General features: G+C 37.1%; 1 long non-coding RNA gene across 1 annotated transcript in view; it reads right to left on the bottom strand.

Moving 5' to 3' along the window:
- Positions 1-4,093: 4,093 nt before the first annotated feature.
- LOC132077073 (uncharacterized) overlaps positions 4,094-9,991 on the bottom strand; it is a 33,371-nt gene continuing 27,473 nt past the window's right edge. The window contains exon 4 of the long non-coding RNA XR_009418993.1: positions 4,094-6,122. This is a non-coding gene — a long non-coding RNA (uncharacterized LOC132077073). The remainder of the gene's footprint in view (positions 6,123-9,991) is intronic.

Below are 9,991 nucleotides of genomic sequence, written 5' to 3'. Positions count from 1 at the left end.
ACATAACACACTTTTTGAGATTTTTCACAAGGTGAAGAACACTGATTGTTCAACACTTGGTGTTCCGCACTGGACATAACCCCTTAAGAGAGTGTGGCACTGACACAGGGATTAATTAACCAAAAGTGACAGTAACCAAGCCAATGAACTAAAGAGTTTTGTTTTCTGATACAATCCTTCAAGAGAATGGGGTTTTTTTCCAGATTGTCAAGGAGTCTTGGTCTCTGTTCTAAAACTTGCAAACTGCCTATCTTGAGCTTTAATACAAAAAATATTTGCCATCTGGACTGATTGTCTTCAATAGGGTTTACAGATCCAAGAATCCAAGATTTAGAATGCAATTTCTTGTTGACATATACATTGTTAGCAATAATGTATATTGCTTCCTGTATTGGCATGGATTGCCTACCCCAAGTGTTCAGCATGTTAAACAGAGAAAACAAGAAAACACAGGTGTCGTGTACAGGGGAGGATAAAATCTGAAAGTGCAACAGATCATCCCACGTCTGAGAGTGAAACTAGCAGTGTCACATAGGGATTCTCTATGAGCATTTTGGTCCATTTCTAACTATGAATGAAAAAAAAACTGTGTATAGAACTAGGCCATGCCCACTGATTGCAGAAGCAGGTACCTGAATTGTATTGCTGGTGCAAACATTCAGAATTCAGCTTTAAGTGTTTGTAATTATTTTTTGTATGTGTTTTGCTGATAGCCCATTACTCTAACCAAAACCACATGGCTGTGTGGTGACATTCCTGAAAATCAGCAAGCATTTTGTATTTGGCAGTTAAGGCCAGGGAGTCAGACTGATGAATAGTGCAGAGCACTGTAATAAAAACGTTTGATTCACATCAGGAAGAGTGCATTTGATGGGAAGTGTTGTGTTTATGATACACTAACAAGCATGCAGATTGAGTAGATAGTGTTAGCATTTTCATCATTCAATCTTAGCCACTCCAATAAATAATGCTGGTTTGTGGTTCACAGGACTCTTTTACTGCAATATCTCAGATGAGTATATAAACATTTATACTTCTAGCCACAGTGCTTTCCTTTGTAAAGGAAATTAGGTTCAATCCCATTATTTATTTGCCATTAACTTGCCGAAGGTCACTAAAATCGCCTTTGGGAGAGCCTGGAAAAGAGCCCAGGTTTATTGCATGTAAATCACCAAAACATTCAGCCCTCAAAACCTGCTGAGTAGAGAAATATAAAATATAAATAACTTGAAATGGTTTTCCCCATACAAGGGTCTAAATGATAGGCTGGCTTTGGCTTAGATTGGCTCTTTTTCAGTTTAAGCATTTAAATAGTTAAATATTTCTTTCTAATAAATAATAAAGGAATTATTTCCTTTCATATTTGGAGAGTATATATTTCCTATGACTAGATAAAAGGTATGCCCAAAATAGGTTAGAATTATGAAAGATGACTACGGGATACAGGAACTTCATTTCTTTGGAAATGCAACAATAGTTGGGTGCCTGACTGCATTAGGCTCTAAAAAAAAGGTCTCAGGCAACTACCAAAATCACTTTGCTCTTCAGGTATGTGCTTACCTGAAACCAGATGTAGTGGCTCTGTTGTGCTTCTCTGGAGTTCAAAATCAGGTTATATTTTCCAGATCTGAAGTACCCCTCAATTTGCATAATTTTCAGAATCTCTTTTCTCTTTAACCCTAATGCAAATAAAATTATGGATGTCTATAAATACTGGAAATTAATGTAAAAAGCAATTTGTATAAAAAGAGGTTAAGTACTGTTAAGGTACTTACATATAATTTTATAAAGTCTGGGGATGTTTTTTCCTGTCTGCCATTTGAAGGGCCATGTGTGGAAGTTGATGACACAAAGCATGACTAAACTCAGAAAAAAATCATTAAAATAGGCTAAACTTGCAATAGTTAAAAAGCCCTACTTATTAATTAGGAATAATTTTTTAAAAGTCAAAATGTAAGGTGGAGAGAGAAATGAGACAGAAGAGAGACTGGGAACCAGAAGAGATGTTGATAATGAAAGGGTTTGATCTATTGGGAAGGTGACACATCAGAAATTGGGTGATTTCTGGCCAAAGCCAGGATTTCAGTCTCCCCTTGGACATTCAGAGAAGACAGTTCAACCTGGTGTCATGGTTTAGAAATGGTATTTTCCAATTTAGTCTCACAATAAAGCCAGGCAACTGCTTCCCGTCCCACCCCACTCCAAATGGAGGCGCAAAAGGCAAAGATCATGGGTTGAGGTAAGGGTGATTTACTGGAAAGAGCAATGAGATAAGAAAATGAACAGTAACAGCACAATACTAATACAAAAGGTATAAGAAAGGAAAACAATTTACACATAAAGGCCCTGACAATAAACCAAGACCAGACTGCTCCAACTGCCACTTCTTCTTGACTGGCAGGAGCCCCTTTTCCCTGGAAGGAAATCCCTTTCCTTCAGCCCCCAGCAATTCCATGAGGTGGTATAGAATAATCTCAGTGTCCCAGCCGTGCCCCCTCCTGGCAACTGAAAAAAATTAACCTTGTCCTGGCCAGAACCAGGACATCTGGACAGACTCCTGAGTCACACCCTTACAGAAAATGAATATTTTATAATTAATTTTTGATGAACAAGGAAACCATATATTAAGTTTTGCATCTAAAAAAGTTCTTATTGCACAAAGTTCCTTTAGGCACTCTTGGGCTTTAGCTGCTGTCTAGAGTAAGAGTTGTCAGAATTTGTAAACTGTACAGGTCACATTTGAATCATCTCATCTGCTGTCACTCATGAGGCTGCATTTGGCCACCAGGCTGGGGGCTTTGCTAATGGTTTATCTGCTCTAGAGCCTATGTGTTGGCAGACCTAAATGCAGCATATCCCACAGCTCATGCCCGATACTGCCCTATAAAATAAAACTATGGACATTCATAGCTTCAAGCAATGTGATGTGTGGTACTCAGCGTGCAAAGAGAACATCAACTGCTTCAAAAAAGCTGAAATTTACCTAAATGGCTTTTCCAGAAGAGAAAATAGACATACAATTCCTACAGGGCAAGTTTCTGGCTTATGCTGAAAAAAAAGACATATAAAATCCACACAAACTATCAAATTATCTACAAGAGCAATAATTTCAAAACCAAATCAATTATATGTTTACTCTTTCAAATTACAATTAATGATGGAAAATGATCATTTAAAAAATTATTTTAAGCATACATCCTTCAAAAGCACACTGGACAACAACCCTGTGGTGCCCAGAATAAACTATTCCAGATAGTTAACAGATAGCATCTCAGGAAATGAACTAAAAGCAAGACATGATGTAGCAATTCTGCATTTTCATCTCTTTACTGTTTAATTACACAGTGGTTTTTCCTCTATTGTGTTTTCATATTGCTGAAATAGAGCAAGAGTTTTTTCATTGATGTAAGTACAGCTTGCTTTTTTAAACTAAAGGTTTCTTTAATATAAATACTAACAAAACCAAAAAAAAAAAAAGAATGATAATTTGTAGGAAAAATGAACAGTTCAATGCAGGAAAGGGCAGCAATATATAGAAAACCTGGGCCAATTTTTTTCACATACAAGATTACAGAAAACACATAACTCTCCTAAATATATAAAGGGTTAAACTTACTCTGTCTTAAGTAGTTTGTAGCAGTCTCAGAAAGCAGGAGATAAAACCTCAGAAGATGTACAAATAATTGTGAAAGAGTAACATATCAAACCAAACACATTGTAAAAATATTTCATTATAGGAAAAAGCAATATGACAATACTACAACTGTGTATGTGACAGCCTAACAGACTAACAGAATATTGCCCATTTAGAAATGTCCTAGAGGACATACTGAGAGAATGAATGCCCTGTTAATAATGAGAGATTCCAAAGATGATTCCTGGCAAAAGCAAATTTAACATGGCCCAAAGCAGCAGAATTCACAAGAGCAATGGAAACAGCAGAGAAAAAAAAAAAAAAAAGAAAAACCAGATCTGCTCACAGAATGCAAATGGTCAAAAAAAACCAAAAGGAGAATCTAGGTGCTAGGGTTCTAAACAGTCCATTTTATTTAACTTTATACAATCAAAATGATCCCATGTTTCAAATACATGATTCACAAAGCAAGCAAACAATTTTTAAAAATCCAAACAGCAAAATCCCAAAGATGAAAAGCTGTCACCAGCCTTGAACAAGCAGAGTCTCCAAAGGAATAAAGGAGCCTGTGCTTTTTTGGTTAGAGAATAACTACATTGCACCAGAAATGGAAGAAAATGGGACTTTCCCACAAGTCATTCAGCAACCAATTAAAAATATTGTCCATGAGCACAAATCCTCAGCTGAATGAAGCTGTAGCTAATATGAATTAGTTACGACCTTAGCTGTGGTTCTGTTAAGATCTAGCAGTTGGCAATCCTAGTGGAACACCCATCACTTTGCACTTATCCTTACTTACAGAAAACTTGGAGGCCTGAGAGAACATAACAAGCTCTCTTGTATTTATAACCAAAATTATAAACAGATGTCAAATTACATCCCTGAGCCCTTATGCCCCAGGATATAAGGCACAAGGAAAGGGGCCAGGTAAACATGGTTCCCTCTAGTCACTGATTTAGGAACACCACATATTAGCGCTGAGAATGTCTACAGGAATTGGAAGCCATAGAGAAGATCACCAAATTAGAAATTCACATGCCCCATGAATAGACAACATTAAGTAAACCTTAACATGACAGAAAGCCAGATATCTTACAATGCTAGAAAAAGGAGTAAAATAAAATTGCCAAAAAACTATAAAAAAATGTATTGCTACAAACAGTCACAAGGGGTCTGTATATTAGGCTGCCATATAGAATATTGTCTGGAGTTGTCACTTACACTGAAAATTTGTTAAATATTACCCTGCATCTTGGAATCAGAATTGGTAACAGCTTTGCCATTTTGAATGGCGTGTGATATTAAATATCTGTCAGTACAACGAATATGTTTCAAGTGCTGGAGGTACTAATAGTTTTTAAAGACAAAATACATTTTTCTTATTGCTAATGGAAGACTCCAAAGCTGAGCTAAATGACAGCAAAGGAGGAGATAGTAAGAGAATTAATTGCCTCAATACAGTCAAGGGCCACAGAAGAACAGAAATACACATGACTAGGATGACTGACAACAGAAATCAGGTACAACACAGGAAATCTTGATTTAGAAGCAAACATTTTCACAAAGAGGATGGCACATTCTGGGAACACATCTCGTAGGCAGAGCAGCTCCTATCTGGCAGAAGCCTGCCTGGACAAAGCTTGGACCTGCTTTGTGCAGGGTGGTGGACTAGAGATGGCTGAAGGTGCTTTGCAGCCTTCATGGTACAGTGATAAGGGACAGAGCTTCACAGGAGTGTGAAAAGCCACTTCAGTTTTCAGCACCTGTTTCTCCATTTTAAGATTCTCCCAGGTATTTCGTGGTTCTAAAGGGAAAGGCAAGCACTAGGTGGGACAAGATGAGATGAAAGTATAGTAACCAAAACCAATTCAGTTTATTTGAGGGTCTCTGTTACCACAGACTGCAGAAAGTGGGGGGCTGGTTGTTCATCTGTACGGAACAGTATTTTGTGAACCACTGCTACTAGGAAGCCCAGGTTACAAAGGGATAACAGGCACATTTTAAAATTATATTTGTATAGCTTTAGTTTTGCAAATGAATGAAGGCTTACTGCAGTCCAACCACATCCGAGCACATATCAAACAGCTATTCAGCAGTACAGTTGGAGTTTGGTTCTGAAACAAAATCTCTAAATTCTTATAAACTATTCTGATAAATTTCTTTAAATTAGTTTTTATAACTTACTGATTCTTAAACTATACCATTTTCAGATAATGTAGTCTCACTAATTTAAAGAGATGCTTTGAAATGCTCTCCTAACACTGTCTCAACAAAACAACCAAAATGAAAAGAATTGACTTGATAAATATGATGACCTTGCTCCAGGCACTCAGACGTGTACCTTACACCACATGCAGCAGCCAGCAGTTGCCTTCCATAAAGTCCCCACTATTGATTTGAAATCTGTGGAAAGTAAGCTCTTTATCAATTCTATCCCACAGTTCCTAATGCATTCCTGAAGAGATTGATGTTTCCTGAGTGTTCAGACCTGGACATATTGGAAAAAAAAAAAAAATCAACATTTCAGAAACTAACATTGCTTGCTTGAATATTTTTCATTTATTTTTATTGTTTCTATCTATCATGCACTGCTATGTGTGATAAGCAATTACAAAAGATCCTTGATGAAATTGCATTATATTGTGTTATGCTTTTTGCTATACATGTGACACAAGACATTTATCTCCAAAAAGTCAAATCAATCAAAATATGAGATGTGTGGAGGATAATAAGGCCTAGTCATACACCTATTTGACTTGTAAACTGTTGGACCTGATTTTTGAGGTAATATGAAATAAAGTAGAATGTTTCTTTTATTTTTATTTTTCTAGTTCACAGCCTTATAAAATAATCAATCACAAAAAACATGGCAGTGATGTTAATTACATTCACCTAAAGCTTGTTTAGAACCAGCCAGCTTACACAGCAGTTGTACAGCAATTTTCTCTGGTTTCCTTGAATTGGCACCCAATTAAATATATTGAATAGGTTTCTTCATTGTTATATCAACCATTGCTGCCTGCATGATGTACCATGCTGAATTTTGTAACTTGACAGCAAAAAGTCAAAGCAAAGAGAAAGGAGGCCAAAAATAATTTCCTTAAATAAATAATTCCATTCCTGGGATCAAAATGCCACCAAGAATGCCAGTATTTTCCTCAAAAATGTACATAACTTTCCACATTATCCCAGTCATTTGAAAACTACAAATTCTACATAGAGTCTATAGTTCTAGGATTCAAGATAAGCATCAAATAACTCTGAGGAATATTTGACTATTTTGGACATATTTTTACAATTCTGCTGGGACTGGTGCATTTCTACGATACCTTCCTGCCTTAGCAAGAGAGAAATCAGACACTGATCCAGTTGCTCTTTTTTTTTGTACATTACTCCCCATCACGTTCCCTCCCTCAATGGCTGTTTTTCAGAAATATCACAGGCTTTTACACAAAAAAAAATACATAAAATACCTTTGCAATAACAAGAAACCCCTGAGAATATTTATTCACAAGTATTTAAAGATTTTTTCATTTATTCCCATAAGGCTCTCAAATATTACTCATACCCTAAGCCAACCTTTTCCTCACTGTCATTCTGTTGAGAGCCCTATCCTGTGAATTATGTCTCAAGAGATTCAGCAGTCCTTTGCCTTCCAAAATCTTTTGTGCAATTCTCTTTTTCATTAAAAGCAAGATGTTCCTTCATCATCTCCTCATATGGGCAGAGTAACTTCAAAATTCAATAAACACCTATAGCAAGCTGTGACTGGGAAGCAATGAATACTGTGTTCTAGTTTTTAAAAATTGTGCAAATAATCCATACAATTATGGAATTAAGTGTGATATATACATGTCAATATTGACATATGAAAGAAAGTTTTACATGTGAGCCTAGTGAACAAGGCTGATTAAGAGAAACAAAGTAACTGGCATATCACAAACAAGAAAGGTACAACAAATAAAACTGTAACTTTATATTTCTCAGGGCATGAAACACAACATGAAACAGAACCATGTGAGCTTCTAGACTGAAGCTTCCAAGAAACCTGTGAAACTGGCTTAATGAGAAAGCCAGTTTTCATTAACCAAGAAAAAAGAAATTTCCTTACAAAACTACCAAGAGCATCACAAGCATTGATTTAAACTTCCTGACAATAGTTTTTTACCCTGGACCCAAAGCAGCCAATGACAGCATGTCCATTTGGCACATCCTCCCTCCAGCTGAAGATGTGTGCAACAGTGATGCTGAAGACCTGCTTTTCTCAAAGGGCCAGTTGTTTATCACTTTGAAATGTCTGATTTCTTTTACTTCAAAGTATCTTTCAGAAAGCTGTCAGCAGTTTACTGTGGAGATGGCTGAGGAAAGAGGAGTGAGTTCCTGGTGCTGGAGCATTGCTTGCTGGACATGCTGTAAGGTGAAGTGTTGGTGGGCAGTGTCAGCCACACTCCTGTACGGCAACATGAGGTGCAGGTCCCTAAAGGAGCTGTCAGCTCAGCCTGAGCTGGGACAGACAACCTGGGCATCCTGGGGGTGTGGAACTTGCAACACTGAGTCTCTGAAAGGAAACGTTCAGAGGATCAAAACAGCCTGAAAATCTGGGAGGAGCTGCACAGCAACTCGTTAGTCTGTCAGTGCTGCTGATGAAAGGGCTGGCTGGAAACTCTGCAATCTGGCCAGCTCTCCTGCCTGACCTAATGTCTACAAAGTGTTTTGACTTCATCTCTGTAATCTTGAGAAATATCATAGAGCCTTCATTTTCCAGGAAGAGACTACACAATGGAAATGGAAGTGAAAGCTGCAAGTCCAGAAATGCAAATTGGGAGAAAAATTTAAATCTATGTTACACAAATTACAATTCTCTTATCACAAAAACACTACTAGAAAGGGATGGAATTATCATTGTGGTCAGCTCAGTGAGAGTTTCTCTCAACAGGTAAAGAAATCAAGGGTAGGACAGAATGTAATATGAAAACATGCATATCTCTTCATACATCACTGATTTTGTTTCTTCAAACACTGTTCCACTCATTTTATCTAAGAAAGGTTATTAAAAGACTGAAGAAGCTCCAAAAATAATCCAAGGTCTGGAAAGACATTCACATAGCAAGACATTAAGTATTTGAAATTATTTCCTATAAAAAGCAAAGGAAGCAGAGGGAGAAATAGTGCATGAGTTTCTTAAAGAAACTTGGATAACTCCTCTCTTCCAGGCCTCACCAAAACCACTCATTAAATTAAATTAGACAGTGTAAATTCCGATACAAAATCTGGTAAGTGGCAGATGACAGAAATGCAATCTAAGCAAATAGCACTAGAAGTTTGTTCTTATTATACCTCACCCTCTTCAGACTAAACGTTTTGGGGCTGCTAAGGAAGGAATCATTTGGATCTGGGCCTCAAATCTAAAATTAAATCTAATCTTAAATAAATAAATGAACCAGCAAGCAAAAATCACCAGCAGCAACCACCAGATTTGGGAGTTAAAACTGTTTTTCAAAATCTCTCATGCTGCTACTGATTTGAATTATGCCATTCTTTTGTCATTACATGAGCTGTAATTTCCTAAAGTCTAATTCAATGAACAATCCCTAAAAAACTGGACAAGTAACAAAAATTGCATGGCTTCTTGAATGCAAGGTAAAATGGAAAAATTCACATGTAATCTTAAACATACATCCAAATCCAATAAGTTATAAAAATGGAAAAGCTGATAAGAAACTCAACTATTATTGGCCAGCTGGAGGAAGCCAAGATTGAATACTGACAGTCACCACTGCTGAAAATGATAGTAATAGCAGTATTTTCAAACTTGCAGTCTAGAAATTTCCTATTTCGCCATCTATAGATTATAGAGGTTGCTCCAAAGACCATTTAACTGTATTTTCAGAAGAATTTAGCATGTGTGAAAACAGTGAAATAAATAGTAAAATATGTAAAATATCTCTGCTACCGGGGACGTAGGATGTCTGGAAATCAGACCTTCCATTTATTTACTGGAATTATGGGACACTGCTTCTGAAAATTTCTTACAGTTTATTTCATTGAACACTTAAAACCACTTTGTCCTCAGTTTTTTACTTACATTGACATCAGTGCCAAATCTACTGCCATGACTACAGTCTGCACATGCTATGTTCTCTTTCATTAAAAATGTTAAAGTATACTATGACCTCTCTTCCAGTTATTGTGCTTACACACAATAAAAGCTGACAGTAGTTCAAAGGAGCACAGAGACAGAACTGGGATCCCTGACAGGCTAGATAGGGACAGTCTGCACCTGCTGGCATTCAGGAGGGGCTGTGGGCTGCTGCCCATGCCCTGTTCCCTGTATCCCAGCCTGTTGTTGAGACCTTT

The sequence above is a fragment of the Ammospiza nelsoni genome, chromosome 9, assembly GCF_027579445.1.
Source record: "Ammospiza nelsoni isolate bAmmNel1 chromosome 9, bAmmNel1.pri, whole genome shotgun sequence".
Lineage (NCBI taxonomy): Eukaryota > Metazoa > Chordata > Aves > Passeriformes > Passerellidae > Ammospiza > Ammospiza nelsoni.
This window is presented reverse-complemented; position numbering and strand designations above follow the sequence as displayed.